The sequence below is a fragment of the Panthera uncia genome, chromosome X, assembly GCF_023721935.1.
Source record: "Panthera uncia isolate 11264 chromosome X, Puncia_PCG_1.0, whole genome shotgun sequence".
NCBI classification, from domain to species: domain Eukaryota; kingdom Metazoa; phylum Chordata; class Mammalia; order Carnivora; family Felidae; genus Panthera; species Panthera uncia.
In genome coordinates, this window is record NC_064817.1 from 41270374 (window position 1) to 41287864 (window position 17491).

Consider the following 17491-nt stretch of genomic DNA (forward strand, 5'->3'; position numbering starts at 1 on the left):
ATGCAAGTAGGGTTTGTCCCATTATTTCAAAAGTAGCTTAATTGAAGAGTCTGTTACTGTAATTCACCACATTACCAGATAAAAAGGAGAAAAACCATGTGACCATCTTCATTGTAGAAAAAGCAAATGATAAAACTAAACACCCATTCATAGTTTAAAAACAACAAAATACAACAGATACAGAGGTGGACAAGGGTATCTACCCAAAACTTACATCAAACCTAGTGCCATTGTTATCCAACATTATACTGGAGGTTTTAACAAATGCACTGAAATAATAAAAAGAAAGAAAACAGAAAGAAAGATTGGAAAAGAAGATAAAAATATAATTCACATGATATGGCTGTCTATGTAAAAAATCTGAGATACTCTTGTATCTAGCAACCTTGTTGAATTCTTTTTTAAATTTTTTAAACATGTATTTATTTTTGAGAAACAGAGTGCAAGTGGGGGAGGGGCAGAGAGAGAGGGAGACACAGAATCCGAAGCAGGCTCCAGGCTCTGAGCTGTCAGCACAGAACCCGACTTGAGGCTCGAACTCACGAGATCATGACCTGAGCTGAAGTCGGACTGAATCACCCAGGCACCCCAAGATAAGTGTGTTCTTAATAGGCTTCACCTATTTTATCCATTCCCCTCACCCACCTCCCCTCTGGCAACACCAGTTTGTTGTCTACAGTTAAGAGTCTGGTTGTTTTTTTTTTTTTTTTTTTTTTTTTTACTCTTTTTTTCTTTGTTCATTTGTTTTGCTTCTTAACTTATACATATGAGTGAAATCGTATGGTATTTGTCTTTCCATAGAGCCTTTCTTGTAAGCCATGATAAGGGGTATAGATTTTCGTTTGAGTGAGATGGGGAAGCCATTTAAAGGGTTTTGAACACAGGAGGAGGATAATTTGGTTTGTGTTATAAAAGGATCATTTTGACTTCTGTGTTGTGAATAGAATATAAGGTGGCAAGGGTAGAATCAGGGAGACTAGTTAGGAGGATATTACAGTAATCTGAGTGGGAGATCATGGTGTTTAGGAATAGTGAGGTAGTGGTGGAGAAGGTGAGAAGTAGTACAATTCTTGGTATATTTTGGAAAGAAAGCCAAAAGGATTTGCTAGTAGATGGGATGTGGGGTGTGAGAAAAACACACATACCAAAGAGAATCAGGGATAGAATTAGGGTTAAGGTTATGGCCAAAGTATTTTTACTTGAGTAACTGGAAGGATAGTTTTCCATCAGCTGAGATGGGGCATGCTGGGGGTAGTACAACTTTTTTTTAAAGATTTTATTTATCTATTTTTAAAGTTTATTTATTTTTAAACAATGTTTCTTTTTTTAATATTTATTTATTTTTGAGAGAGAGAAAGAGCGCAAGCAGGGGATGGGCAGAGAGAGAGGGGGAGACACAGAATCTGAAACAGGCTCCAGGCTCTGACCTGTCAGCACAGAGCCCGATGCGGGGCTTGAACTCACCAATGGTGAGATCATGACCTGAGCCGAAGTCGGCTGCTTAATGGACTGAGCCACCCAGGCACCCTGGGGGTAAGAACAAATTTTTAAGGAAAAATCAGGGGCTGAGGGTTGAACGTACTAAGTTTGAAACATCTGTTAAACGTTTGAGTTCAGATGTCGAGAAGGCAGTTGGATTGTGATCTGGAATTTAGGTGAGACATGAGATTTAGAGTGATAAGTTTGGAAGTCATCAGCATATTGATGGTGAATAATGCCATGAGATTGGATGAACCCACCTGGGGAATGAACACAGACAGAATAGAGGAATAAGAGCCTTTGAGTAGTTAAGCACCACCTTAACCATTTTGTTCTAGCACAGTTAGGTTTGGGGATCTAAATGGTCATGGACTCTATATATTTTTTCCCCCTTCACCTTGGTATCTTCTACATTTATCAGTGTCAATGTGTTTCCCTATGGTTTCTGTTGGCAACACCACTGAGCCCCTTGTGTCTGCCATCCGTAGCTTCTCACAGCTGGGTCAGTTAATTTCCCTACCTGCAATCAGTCCAGTTCCAGCTCCTGAAATATTTTTTACTGGATGCATGAAGAGTTTCGGAAATATCAGGATCTTCCTCGGTGGGGCTTAGGATTGAGGTGCTTCCCTGTTGGTTAGGAATAAAATGTCCTTCTCTGGGACTCTGCATCTCCATGAGCAGGAGTGAAGGAGATCGCCTAAACACTCACCCATTTCTCCCTCTCAACACTCACAGACTTGCCACCACTAGGTGCCTCAATAGTACCAGAACCAAGCTCTTTATGCCCTTCAACTTTTTGTCAGTCATCACAAGAACCCTGGGACCCCTTGGTCACTACCTGCACATCTCATGTTATAATCCCATACAATTTTGTGTATTTACTTAACTTATCCCCACTTCTTAGCCCCATCCAGATCCTGAAATCCTCCTACTGTGCGCTCTAGAATCATAATCCTGGTTTGCCCAGGACAATTTCGGTTTACGCATGTTGTGCCACTGTCCTTCCCAGTTTTAATATTTGTCATTCTCAAGTGTCCTGGATCAGATAGGAAATTATATAGTCACCTTATCTTGAACCCAAAATCTTAAAAAATTTTAACTTTATTTATTTGAGAGAGAGAGAGAGAGAGAGAGAGAGGGCAGGGGACGAGAGAGAGAGAGAGAGAGAGAGAGAGAATCTCAAGCAGGCTCCGGGCTGTCAGTGCAGAGCCCAATGCAGGGCTGGAACTCATGAACTGTGAGATCATGACCTGAGCTGAAATCAAGAGTGTGACGCTTAACTGACCAAGTCACCCAGGTGCCCCTGAACTCAAAATCTTTAGCAAAGTTCCCTATATTCTTTCCCTGTTTGCTGAATGTTTCCCTCACCTTCTTGATCTGACTGAAATCTGGATCTACCCAAGGACTTTACAGCCCTCACCCACAGCTTGAGGTCCCTCATGGCCACTTCAAAATCATTCTCCCTTTCCTCTCATTAAAAATTCCCATCTATAGGAGCACCTGGGTGGCTTAGTTGGTTAAGCATCTCACTCTTGATTTCAGCTCAGGTCAAGATCTCACAGTTGTGAGATTGAGCCCTGAGCTGGGTGTGGACCCTGCTTGGGAATCTCTCTCTCCCCTCCCACCTCTCTCTGCACCCCTCCCACACTTGCACACATACTCTCTCTCTTTCAAAATAAAAAAAATTCCCATCTTTGAATTCTCTGTCACAGAATATATTATATATTATTTGATATATCTGTATTTTTGTATAGACATATAACTATATTTTTGTATCCTACCTATGGTAGTTACCTATAGACCCTCAGGTTCCCCTCCAGTTTCTCAAAGATTTTAATTTCTGTCTCACTGTCACTCTCTCCAATTAATCCTGTCTTAATTCTTTGTGATTTCAATATCTCAATAGCTGATCCTTCCAACACCCTAGCCTCCAGTTTTTTGAAATCCTCTCTTCCAGTTTTGTCTTACACCTAATCATGGTCATTTGCCTCCATCATGTCATTACCAATAATTCCTACTCCTCTCCTGTATCCCCAGAGCTGAACATTGCTGGAGAAAAACACAAAATGACACTTTCGCTTTAAATTGAAGACCACGAACCTGAAGTGGGCACTTAATGTTGCCAGGAAATCACATAATATTATCCTGGTCCATTTGCTCTCCCGGTTTCCTAGACAACTATTTCATATCTTCTCGTCTCCCTTCAAACCTCTACCACCTCCACACCCATCCTCGCTCTCAGCTCATGACCTTGCTTCTGATCTCACTGAAAAAACAGAGACAATTAGAAAACAAAGCCCACTACTCGTTGTGATGAACACTGGGTGTTATATGTAAGTGATGAATCACCAAATTCTACTCCTGAAACCAATTTTACCTTATATGTTAGCTAACTAGAATTTAAATAAATACTTGAAATTAAAACAAAAGAAAGAAAACAAAGCTCACAAATTTCAACCACTGCATCTACCCAGCTACCTAAATCTATGTGTATATCCTACCCTTCCTCCTGTGACTACGGATAAACTGTCCTGCTCCCAGCTCAGCCAACCCCTCCACCTTTTTGCTAGACCCCATCCTCTCTGGCAATTCTCTCCTCTGTTGCCCCCTTTTCTCCTCTACAGGTTCTTTCCCATCAGCTTCACCATGGTATTATTGCTCCCACTAAAAAACGTAAGGGGTGCCTGGGTGGTTCAGTGGTTAGTTAAGCATCTGACTCTTGATTTCAGTTCAGCTCATGATCTCGCAGTTCGTGCGTTTGAGTCCCACATCGGGCTCTGTGCTGACAGTGTGGAGCCTGCTTGGGATTCCCTCCCTCCCCCTCTGACTCTCCCCCGCCCTTCCTCTCAAAAAACAAATAAACATCTAAAAAAATTAAAACATCTTCTTTTGAGCCACTTTTACTTGCTTACAATCAACCCCATTTCTCTGTTCCTCTTTACTAGAATTGTCTATACTTGACGTCTACAATTCTTCTTTTCCAGTTCTTTTAAAACAGTTTTATTATTTTGAAATAATTATAGATTTACAGGAAGTTATAAAAATACTACAGAGAGGTCCTTTGTAAATGTTTATTTATTTTTGAGAGAGAAAGAGAGGGGTGGAGGGGCAGAGAGAGGGGGAGAGAGGATCTGAAGTGGGGTCTGTGCTAATACCAGTGAGCCAGATGTGGGGATTGAACTCACCAACCAAGAGATCATGACCTGAGGCAAAGTCCGATGCTCAGCCGAGTGAGCCGCCAGGCACCCCAAGAGGTCTTTTGTAAACTTCATCCAGATTCTCCCGAGTTATATCTTACAAACTATAGTATAATATATAATCCAGGAAACCGACATTGGGATAAAGTATGTGAATAATTCTATGTCATCTTATCACAAGTGTAGATTCGTGTATCCACCACTGCAATCAGGATACAGAACTGTTCCATCATCATGAAGATCTCTCTCCGGCTTCTCCTTTACAGTCACACCCATTCCCTTCTCTCCACCATCCCTAAGTCCTGGAAATCACTAACCTGTTCTCCATCTCTATATTAATTAAGTAAATAAATAAATAAATTAAGTAAACAGAATCCTATAAGACCCCTTGAGATTGCATTTTTATGCTCACCATAATGTCCTTGAGATCCATTTAAGTTATTACATGCATCAATCTTTTTTTCCTCCCCTCTTGTTTCCATGTGTGTTACATAAAAAGGAGGTGGGAGGTAGTGCACCAGGGCAGTGGTGACAGCATTCATAGGTGCTGGATTAAATGGGTGGTGCCGTTGTGGGTCTCCATCAGGTGGTCCAGGATTAAGTCGGGCTTGGTGCTGATCTTTCTGTCCAGCTTGCAGTGCTCCACAGGGGAGAAGTGAAGACTGAAGTTTGGGCGAGGTTAGTCTACACGGAGTTCTGTGGGACATCACAGTCCACATGCCACATCTGTCCAGCAAGGGGGTTTGGGCCAGCAGCACTGTGGCTTGCGCATTCTGCAGTATCAGGAGTCACCAGTAGGTCTTGTCCTGCATGGGCAGTGAGGGCCCAATGCTGCTTTCCAGTGTGATGAACCATGAGATGTGCTTCTCCCACACCACTGACTTTTTGCTGGGCCCCTCAGTGCCCACTCTCCCTCCCTGCAGAGATCCTCTAGAACATGTTCATGTGGGTGCCCACGTGGAATTCTGCCCAGCATGGCAGGCACATGCCCCTAAACTTCCTAAGCTCCCAACAGGTACATGTGGACCATGAAGTTACTGTTTCAAGCAGACACCTTGAAGCCCAGATGGGCTTTGTCCACCAGGAAGTCCACGCTGAACACCGCAAGGGGCTTGGGGTCCCAGGACTGGAGGTTCAGCATCTTGCTGTCTTCTTGGTAGCATAGCAAGGAGATGCTCTTCATGACAGCCTTGGCCTGGATGGAGTGCTTCATGCTGATCAGCTGGTGGATGTATAGCTAGTTTTCAATGAAGCCCAAGTCCCTCAGCTCACTGGCCTGCAAGCTCCATGGGAAGCTCTTCTGGCTGATGGCCATCAGGTGTCAGTTGACACAGAGTAATTACGGCCCCTTCTCTTACTTCTCGTACAGGACCTTGAACTTCTTCTAGGTCATATGGTATGTGTATATTTAGTTTATTAAGACACTGCTATTTTCCACAGTGGCTGGACCATTTTACATTCCAACAGAAATATATGAAACATTGTTTCTACATATCCTTGCCAGCATTTAGTATTTTCACTGTATTTTACTTAGTTTAGCAGTCCTAGTAGGTATGTAGAGATAGCTCATCATAGTCTTAATTTGCATTTCCCTAAAGGCTAGTACTATTGAGCATCTTTTTGTATGTTTGTATACCCTCGGTATATCCTCTTCAGTGAAATGCTTCTTGGTGTCTTTTGCTCATTTTCGAATTGGATTTTTTGTTTTCTTTTAATGTCCAACTTTGAGTGTTCTTTATATATTCCATTCTTTTAGGCCTTGGAAAATGCTGTGCCACTTCCTTCTGGCCTCCATGGTTTCTGATGGGAAACAATGGCTTCATTCAAATAATTTTGTCTCCCTGAGTAAGGTGTCATTTATCACTTGATTCAAGATTTTTACTCTCTCTTCACTTTTGAAAAGTTTGATTACAGTGTGTCTTGGCATGGATTTATTTGGGTTTATTTCGTTTGTGGTTTGCTCAGCCATTGAGTCTGTAGGTTGATGTCTATTTATTTATTTGAGAGAGAGATAAAGAGAGAGAGAGACAGAGAGAGACAGAGAGAGATTGAGAGAGAGCAGGGGAGAGGGGCAGAGGGAGAGAGAGAGAATCTTAAGTAGGCTCTTTGTTCAGCATGGAGCTCAATGCAGGGCTCAATCCCACAACCCTGGGATCATGACCTGAGTTGAAATCAAGAGTCAGATGTTCAACCGACTGAGTCACCTAGGCACCCCTGTAGGTTGATATCTTTTCCCAAATTTTGGAAATTTTTAGTTATTGTAGCTTTTGGTCCCCAAATTTCCATTTGGTTCTCCTTTATGTCATCTATTTCTTTGTTGAGACTTTATACTTTTTCATTTATTTCAAACCTGTTCTGAACTACTCTTTGAAGCATTTTTATGTTGAATGTTTAAAATCCTTGTAATGTCATTCCAACATCTGTGTTGGATAGGTCTTGGTGTCTGTTGAGTGATTTTTATTAGTAAGATTTTCCTGTTTCTTGTTATGAGAAGTGATTTTCATTTGTGACCTGGACATTTTAGATGTTATGTGATGAGTCTTTGGATCTTATTTAAGTCTTTTGTTTAGCTGATCTTTTCTGATACCATGTGAAGAAGGGGGTGCCACATTGTTACTGCCAGTTGGAAGTGGAAGACCATGTTTCCTACCTTGTTTTCCCTATGGTGCAGGAAAGGCACGTGCATACAATTGGGAAGAGGTGAAAATTCAAGTTCCACACTAGGCCTCCAATGACACCACTCAAGCACTGTGTCATTCCTCAGGCTCCAAGGTCCCTAGCTGGTTTTATTTCTCTTTTTCTTTCAAAATCTTAGATTTATTTTATATCTAATGTCCAGGATTTTTGCTTAGTGAGAGGAGTAGGGATAAGTGTGTTTGCTTCATCATATCAACTGGAAGTTCCTCCTTTTCCATTTTTCTCTTAAACCCATTTGTACCAAGCTTCCATCTTCCATGGCTCTACCAAAACTGGCCTTGTCAAGGTCACCAGCAATTTTAACATTGCCAAATCCAATGTTGTCCTCATTTTACTTGACCCATCAGTTACCTTCTTCGATCCTTCTTCTTAAAACTTTCTTCACTTGTTTCCAGGACACCATACCACTCTGGATTTTCTTCTATGATGTGGCTTCTCTTTCTTAGTTTTCTTTTCAGTTCTTTCTTGGCTTCCTGATTTTTTCATGTAGCAGTACTCCAGGGTTCAGTCTTATCCTATTCTCTCCTATATCTCTGCTTTCTCTCTTGGTCATCTTACCTGATTTCATGGCTTTAAACGCCATCTACTGTCAGCCTTTAAATTTGTATCTTTGGTCCAAACCTCTGCCCTAAGCTACATAGTAGTATATCCAGCTGCCTATTTAATATTTCCACTTGGATATATAATATGTATTTCAAAATGTAAAATATAAAAAACTAAATTTCTGATTTCCACCCTCCCCAAACCAGCTTGTACTTCATTATTCCCAATGGCTCAGGCCACAAACTTTGGGATCATTCTTGACTTCCCTCTTTCTCTAACACCTCACATCCAATCCATTACCAAATCCTGATGGTGCTACCTTGAAAATAAATGCACAATCTGACCAATTCTGATCATCCCCACTGCTATCACTTTGGTCCAAGCTACCATTATCTCTTGTCTGGATTGTTGAAAGAGCCTCCTAACTTGTGCTTCTCCCTCCCACATAACACAGTAACCAGAGCGATCTTTTTAAGAGAGCAGTCAATCAAATCACCCCTCTTCTGAAACCCTCCCATAATTCCCAAGCCATGGCTCAAGCAAGAGCAAAATCAAAGTCCTCATGCTAGCCTACATAATCTGGCCCACGGTGAGTTCTCTGACCTCATCACCAACTAGTGTCTCTCTTCCACCACACTAGCCTCCTCACTGTCCCCAGTCACATCAGGTATGCTCCCATCTAAGAGCCTCACACTTGCTTTCCCTCTGCCGGAAAAACTCCTTCTTTATGTTCCAGCATGAGCTATTCTCTCACTTACTTCAAGTTCTTCTCAAGTGTCACCTCTTCTCAAAATCTTCTCTGACAACTCTATTTTAAATTGTAACCCACCCTCCAGATCTCTGCATACCCTTTTGCAGATTCTTTTTTTAATGTTTATTTATTTATTTTGAGAGAGAGAGAGAGAGAAAGAGGGGAAGGGTGGCAGGGGGAGAGAGAATCCCAAACAGGCTCTGCATTGTCAACACAGCCCGATGTAGGTCTCGATTCCACGACCATGGGATCATGACCTAAGCTGAAATCAAGAGTTGGACACTTAACCAACTGAGCCACCCAGGTGCCCTGAAGATTCTTTTTCACCTTACCTCCTACATATACCACATAGTATTCTTATTTATCTTGTTCACCATGTGTCTTCACCTCCTTCCAAAAAGTATAAGCTCACTGAGGGTATGGACTTTTGTTTTTCTGTTCAGTGCTGTACTTTCTGTACCTGGAACAGTATGGCACATGGTAAGTACTCAGTTTATAAACAAATGAATATATCACCGAACTTTGGCTGTAGCATCCCAGTTCTAATGGGTAATGGCCATTTCATGTTTTGCAGGCTTAGAGTCTTAAAGTTTTGTTTTAAATTTGAATTATTAGGGGCACTTGGGTGGCTCAGTCGGTTGAGCGTCCGACTTCAGCTCAGGTCATGATCTCATGGCTCGTGGGTTCGAGCCCTGCATCGGGTTCTGTGCTGACCGCTCAGAGCCTGGAGCCTGTTTCAGATTCTTCGTTTCCCTCTCTATCTGCCCCTCCCTTGCTTGTGCTGTCTCTCTCTGTCTGAAAAATAAACATTAAAAATAAATAAATTCAAATTATTAGTATTATTTGTTTTTACCTCCATTACATCTTAGAGTCAACTTATCTATTTTTGTAACTATTGTTAGATTCTGGAGGTTGCCAGGATAATGGACCAATAGTAACGAAAAATAGAATGTATTTTTGTCATATTTTTTTATTTTTATCTACATTAATAAATCACCATTCTGCATATTCTTTTTTAATGTTTATTTATTTTTAATGTTTATTTATTATTGAGAGAGAGAGAGAGAGAGCGAGCGCAAGTGGGGGAGGGGCATTGAGAGAGGGAGACAGAATCTGAAGCAGGCTTCAGGCTCTGAGCTGTCAGCACAGAGGCCGACATGGGGCTTGGACCCATGAATTGCAAGATCATGACCTGAACAGAAGTCAGACATTTAATCAACTGAGCCACCCAGGCATCCCAATGTTTATTTATTTTTTTGAGAGAGAGAGTGGGGGGGGGGGCAGAGAGAGAGAGGGAGACAGAGGATCCCAAGCAGGTTCCGTGCTGATAACAGAGACCTTGACTCAGGATTTGAACTCACAACCATAGGATCAGGATCATAGCCGAAGTCAGACACTTAAACGACTGAGCCACCCAAGTCCCCCAATAAATCACCATTCTGCATATTCTAAAGTGAAGTAAGTCAGAGAAAGACAAATAGTACATAATTTCACTCATATGTGGAAGTTAAGAAACAAAACAAATGAGCAAAGCGAAGTAAAGAGACAAAGCAAAAACAGACTCTTAACTATAGAGAACAAACAGGTGGTTACGGGGGGGGGGGAGGGTCAGTGAAACAGGTGATGAGGATTAAGGAATGCACTTATCTTGATGAGCACTGAGTAATAGATGGAACTGTTGAATCACTATGTTGTACACTAAAAACTAATATAACACCGTATGTTAACTATACTGGAATTACATAAAAAATAAAATGGCCTACAAAAAAATATAAAAAATGAGATAATGAAGGGAACATACAGACAGGAAAAATAGAACATAGCTCAAGGTGAGGTTAACACAAAATACAATCTATAAAGTTCTGTTCACTTACTAGGGTGGGCCAAACATTTGGCTCCGGGCTATCTAGTAGCCAAGGCAAAAAGAGAAAGACAAAAACGGCACCATTCACACTGGTCCCATTCCTGAGAGCAATGTTGCCTAGTCCACCAGTAGATGGCGTACACTTCACGTGATTAGATTACAGAGCAAGCCCTTTAATAGGGGCCTTCTAAACTCAGCCTGATATCGATAACAACAACCATTCTTTCTGAATTACGTGCCTGGCTATTTACATACACCATTTACTTCTTAGTGCGGTTTTGGGGAGAAGCTGTTATTATCCCCGCTTTAGAGATACGGAGACAGTCTCAGAAGTAAAATCTCTTGCTCAGGCCTGGATTCCAAACTAGCTCTTATTCCAGAGTCTCTCTGCTTTTTCTATCATGCCACCCTGTCAACCTGCTGTCATTTGAAGAGCCTAAGGCAGATTTTCTTTTTTCTAATGGGTGGAGCTCTTGGGAAACTGTCTTTGACTGGAGGGCTTTCTTGTTTTAATTTTTAAATATTTATTTTTGAGAGAGAGACAGAGTGCAAGTGGGGAAGGGACAGAGAGAGAGAGGGAGACACAGAATCCGAAGCAGACTCCAGGCTCTGAGCTCTCAGCGCAGAGCCCAACGTGGGGCTCGAACTCACGAACCGTGAGATCATGACCCGAGATGAAGTTGGACACTCAACCGAGTGAGCCACCTAGGCGCCCCTAGGCTCATTTGTAATTGCCCTGTGTATGGACAGCTAGGTATCAAAATTAACAAATGGCGTCTATGCCAATAATGGTAACTAACCTCATGACTGGAGAAACACTAATGAATATTACAGTGGGATACCATTGGTCAAGTATAAAAACATTGATAATACACTGTGTTGATAAAGCCAGGATGAGGGAGAGCCCTCTCATAAATTGCTGGTGGGAGTGTAACTAACCAATCGAGGGCAATTTTGCAATAACTATAAAAAGTACACATACATGAGACTTTCATACCAAGATTCCATTTCTAGGAATTTCTTCTCCAGTTATGTTTGCATAGGTATAAACTGTTGTGTGTACAAGGTTATTCACTGTAGCATTGTGTGTAATAACAAAAAATGAGAAATAACCAGATGTCCATCAATGGAGGACTGACCAAATAAATACTGGTACATCCATCCAATGAGAAAACTCTTTATGTACTTATATGTAAAAGTCTATGAAAAAGCAAGATGTGGGAGCTGTGTACTTTCTCAATTTTATGCCATGGAAGTGTTTTAACTATTCAATGACATATCTGAAAGGTAATGTAGAAAAACAATGTGGATAGCCTGTCAACAAACAGTTTTTAGATTGAAAAGCCAGTTAGTCAGCGTACTGCCTTAGTATCAGCTAAAGAAAGATCCCATTAGCCTGTGAGCATATACTGGAAAGTCTATGATATGCAAAAACCCAGTTTTTACTGTTCTCTAATTGGTTCCAGCATAATTTTTCACAGATGGTTTCCCTGAGAAATTTTACTTTTACTTTTTAATTTTTTTTAATGTTTATTTTTGAGAGAGAGAGAGAGAGAGAGAGAGAGAGAGAGGCAGAGTGCAAACGGGGGAGGGGCAGATAGAGAGGGAGACACGGAATCCACATGGAATCTGTCAGCACAGAGCCCAAAGTGGGGCTCGAACCCGTTAGTCGTGAGATCATGACCTGATCTGAAGTCGGATGCTCAACCGACTGAGCCACCCAGGCGCCCCAAGAAATTTTACTTTTAGAAAATCACATGTCAAATTGCCCTCAATCGGAGAGAAGTCCAATTCTATGTAGATTAGAGATGCTAGTATTCTGAGGGGGGGGCAAATATGAAAGTTTGTTTCCTTTGAGGATTTGCAGGTCTCTAATCTGTAAATTCATCCAGTTCTGTGTAGCCCACTGTTCCGTGAGGGAGTTGGAGCACATGAAATAGTAGCAGTGATTTCTCAGAACCACTGTGATACCTGTTCACCCACTAGCATGAGAGCTCCCTGAGGGCATGGCCCGTGTCCCATATATCCTTTATATTCGTCACAGCTGTGCTTTTCAAACCATTTGTGACAGGAAGGACCATTTTCCCCCAAATCCATCGTGTACTAACACTTTTATAAAATACAATACAAATGAATTACTAGAAAACTCAAATCAAAACAAACACAGACAAAATATAAGCTCAATGTTTTGATGATTATATCCAACAGACATAGAATTACTCTGTCAAATTGTTAAGGTTTTGAAACATTTACTCTCAATTTCTTGTCGTGAACCAGTAATAAACAGTTTGTGAACTGGCACTGAGCCATGGACCACACTTTTAAGTAGTATTGCCTTACAGCACTACCACGGCGCCCAGCTCATAGTAGGCATTCGATAAATGCCAGGTTCCATACATCATTCTTATGGTGTTTCCTATTTTGCAGAGTGTTTTCACATCCCTTTCCCCCTTCTATCCTCATACCACCTTCAGGATTCAGTGGAACAGATATTATCACTTCCATTTGGCAGAAGAGGAAGTTGAGGCATGCAGATTAAGTGATTTGCCTGGTGTGAAACAGCTTCTTAGTGTCAGAGCCCAAATTTGGTCTGTGACTCCTACCGCATTTTGGGGCAACAGCACTAAGAAAGCCCTCTGGTCAGGGCCGGGGTGGCTCAGTCGGTTTAAGGCTCTGACTTGGGCTCGGGTCACGATCTCACGGTTTGTGGGTTTGGGCCCTGCGTCGGGTTCTGTGCTGACAGCTCGGAGCCTGGAGCCTGCTTCAGATTCTGTATCTCCCTCTCTCTCCGCCCCTCCCCTGCTCGCGCTCTGTCTCTCAAAAATGAATAAATGTTAAAAAAATTAAAAACAAAAACAAATGATCCTAGATCACTCTCTTTTCAGAGTTTCCTAACCTGTTTTGGTAGGGCCCCTAAATTAGAGAATTTTGTTCATTTCCTTTGATTCTGCCCCCATTTTTCTAGAATGATCCTACATATTTCTTGGGCACCCCAGATATTTTATTTTAAAACCAGTATCCCTATGGGCTAACACAGTGTCTGGCACAATAGGAAGGGTTCAAACAAAATGTGGAACAAATACATAAGAACAATACCATAATCATCCACTCGCTACTTCATATGGCTATGTACTCATGTAATTATTTGTCTACATTTGCAATGACAATTTCAAAATTAAAGATAAAGCTGCTTTAGACATTCTAGGTGCCACAGTGAGCTATTGCTCTGGGGCCTTTGCTTTTGCGAAATTCACATTCAAGTGCTACCTTCTATTATATAGAGAAGTTTACAGTTTTATTCTTTTGTTATAGTTAACTTTTAAGAGCACATTGTGTTTACTCTTTGCTTTATAAGACCTGAAATGGCTTTTGATCAAAAGTCTGTTGACCGTTGTGGGAGGTAGGGTGGGAACATTTTTTTTCAATTTCTTCCACGCAAGGGGGGGGAAGCAGAGGACGTATTTATGTTGATTTATCTACACTCTTTTGGCCAGATTCGCTTGTGACCATGTACACACACTTGTAGGACGCCTGGCTAAGGATAAGGGTAAGAGAACACAGAGTTAACAGAGTCTATAAATTTTTTTAAAAAAGGTGTTTAGCTATTTACTTTGAGAGTGGGGGGAAGAGGAGCAGAGAGAGAGGGATAGAGAGAATCCCAAGCAGGGCACTGGCAGTGCAGAGCCTGACGCAGGGCTTGATTGCACAACTGTGAAATCATGACCTGAGCCGAAATCAAGAGTCGGATGCTTAACTGACTGAGCCACCTAGGTGCCCCAGAATCTATAACTCTTGACTAAATTATTAACTTTGCTTCATGAGCACCACATTCTAACCACTTCACTCGGCAAGGTACTGTATAGGCATTTATTACTCACCATGTGAATAGCTCCTGCAAAACTCGGGGATCCAAAGGCTGAAAGAGAATTCATCATTATCATCATCAATAGTAATACTAGCTGACATTTACTGAGTGTTAATCTTCTCTATTTTGCATCTTTGAGTACATTTTACCCTATTATCCCATTTTACAAGTAAGAAACCCACAGCAGAGTGAAATTAGGTAATTTGAACGAGATGACACAGCTATTAAGTGTCTGAGTCTGGTTAGTTCTGAGCTCAGGAAGTCTGGGTCCAGGGCCCACTGCTATTACTATTTTGTTTTGCATTTCACAAAAGGTGAAATATTCTTTTTTTGAAATGTGCTCCTAAAGTCCCCAATGGGAGCCCTCCAACCTGTCGGCGGCCAGTGGCGACACCAAGTGGTAATATGCATGTACTGCAGCCTTCTCCAACTCCAACGTAATTATCACTCCTGCTCAAGCTCTCCCAAATAAATTTATGTTCTAAGGTAGCTTCATGACAAGTCTGCTTCCAACCAGATTGCTATCCCTCAACCTCTCTTTTTATGGTCTCAGAGGAAAATACATCTTTTCCAAGGTTAGCTTCTCTTTTTCATTTCATTTCTATATCCCATGTATTTTACTCCATTATCTATCTATCCCCTCCTTTTCTAGTCTCTTCAATTTCTGTTTCACCAGGGGCTCTTCCTGCTAAACCTGCAAATAAACTCTGGTTTCTTCTATCCTGCAATGACAAAAACAATAATGAACATTTCTCTGAATAATCACCCCATTACAATATTTTAATGTTTATTTATTTTTGAGGGAGAGCGAGAGTGTGAGTGGGAGCGGGGGAGGGGCAGAGAGAGAGGGAGACAGAATTCGAAGCAGGCTCCAGGCTCTGAGTTGTCAGCACAGAGCCCGATGTGGGGCTTGGACCCACAAACAGTGAGATCATGACCTGAGCCAAAGTCGGATGCTTAATCGACTGAGCCACCCAGGAACCCCACCCCAGGTTTACCCTTTTAAAGAGGAGTTCCAATAACGGGATTCCCTTGCTCAAAAACCTTAATACTTTTTCAATCACTTTCTGAATGAAGGACAAATCTCAGTATGACATTCAGGATCTTCTAAAATTCGGCGTGAATTTCTGGTTGTATCCCCCATACACTTCCCTACCGTAAGCTTCAATCACACAGGAGTACTCACACAAGTCCTCATAGGTGATTTCCTTTGCACAAGGTATTATTTCCACTTGGATTTACCTTTATCAGAGGAGTCCGCATAACTTTCCCTGGATTTTTTCTAGTTAACTTGTGGCTGTCTCCCACCCTCCCACCCATTACACTATGAGTGCCTGAAGGCAAGGAGGGACTAAATGTTACCAGATAAAGTAAAAATAAGCTTGGACTGAGAAAGCAAAAATCTGGCCATTCATCAGGCTGGAGTATCAGACACAGATAACGCCAGCTGCAAATATAACAGGGAACAGTATTTCTCTCAAAGACATGCTGCAGCTATAAAATGATAACAACTCCCTTTGAGTGACCACCACTTTTCTTTATTCCCTGAGAAACTTTGTTCTCTACAAACATAGACTATCAGAGACTTTGCTGCTTGAAATCATGCCAGTGAGAATAAAACATCCTGCATTTGTGTGGAGGACATAAGGTTCTTGGAAACAAAGAAGCAGCCTGGAATTCCTATCCAGGTGCAGAACTTCGGATAAGGGCTATCTGGACACGACATTCCACCATCTATTTTTTACTTTGGGTTCCCAAGGAAACCAGTGTCTGGGTTCATTTCACAGCCCAGACTCGATGTTGTTGACCCCTTCACACAGTGCTGCTTTGAGCTTACGGAAAACAGTCCTTCATTAAAATTTATTTAAACTCCACCCTTCCCTCAAATTCTGTAATGATTGTTTTTTTTTGTTGTTGTTGTTGTTAGATGTCCCATGGTTTCTCTTGTGCATGGTCTTCTTCATTGCAATGGTCAAAAAGCCTGACTTTTAGATTGCCTGGATTGACTATATGGATTCTGGTCTCAGTTCTGCTGATAACTAATTAGGATCATCTTAAATAAGTCAATGCACTCCATTGGCCTATTTCCTCTTCTATAAAATGAGGGGCCTTTTCTTCCAATTCTACTGTAAGCACTTTGGCGTCAGGAAGTTCTATTTTGGACTCTCAGTTCTACCACTTACTAAAACCTATGATTTTTGCTTTTCCGAGCCTCTGTTTAGTAATTATTAAAATGGTGAGATAATACTGGGGCGCCTGGGCGGCTCAGTTGGTTAAGTGTGGGACTCTTGATTTAGGCTCAGTTCATGATGTCACAGTTTGATATCCAAAGCCTTGCGTTGGCCACAGGGAGCCTGCTTTGGATTCTCCCCCTCCCTCCTTCTCTCTCTCTCTCTCTGCCCCTCCCCTGCTCACGCGCTCTCTCTCTCGCAATAAATAAACTTTAAAAAATGGTGATAATGGGGAAAACTGCTATGTAGATTATCCAGTGCTGCAAAAGAAATAAACTTAAAAAAAATGGTGATCTTAGGGAAAACTGCCGTGTAGATTACCCAGTGCTGCAACGAGGCTCAAGTAGACTGTTATAAGCATCACTATATTTGATCACTATTCCTACTCCTGTTATGTGAGCTCAGAGAAGTTACCTAATCTGTCTGTGCGTCTGTTTTCTCATGAATTAAAGCGTAGAATGATAGTACGTACCCCAGTGCGATTACTGTGGGCACTAAATGAGATGAAAGTGAGTTAAGGGCTTAGCACAGTGCCTGGCACGTAATTAGAGGCTCAAAATATGTCAGCTAATGTAATTAGTATTAGATTACTACTAGCTATTCTGTCGGCCAGAAGCTCCGCATAAACAGTTTCATTCTAAGGACAAAACCCCAAAGAATCGTACTCCAGGTTATTAACAGTGAAGCATAATGGGAGCATTTCTTTTTCAAAAGCAATCGGCACGCCCAACACGGGGTTAGGGCCCGCCCAGTCCTCATTAAATATGGCAGCGAGCAGGGCCGACTTACTGCGGTTGCGCACGCAGAAACTCCTCCTACGTCGCTTTCTCCGCCCGGCCTCCTTCCCACCTCGCCTCACCCCCG

The 17491-nt window shown here is 41.8% G+C and overlaps 1 pseudogene; it reads right to left on the reverse strand.

Annotated features, from left to right (window-relative positions):
* Window positions 1–5889, reverse strand: part of LOC125931291 (CDGSH iron-sulfur domain-containing protein 2-like) — a 39492-nt pseudogene extending 33603 nt beyond the window's left edge.
* Between the last annotated feature and the right edge of the window lie 11602 nt (window positions 5890–17491).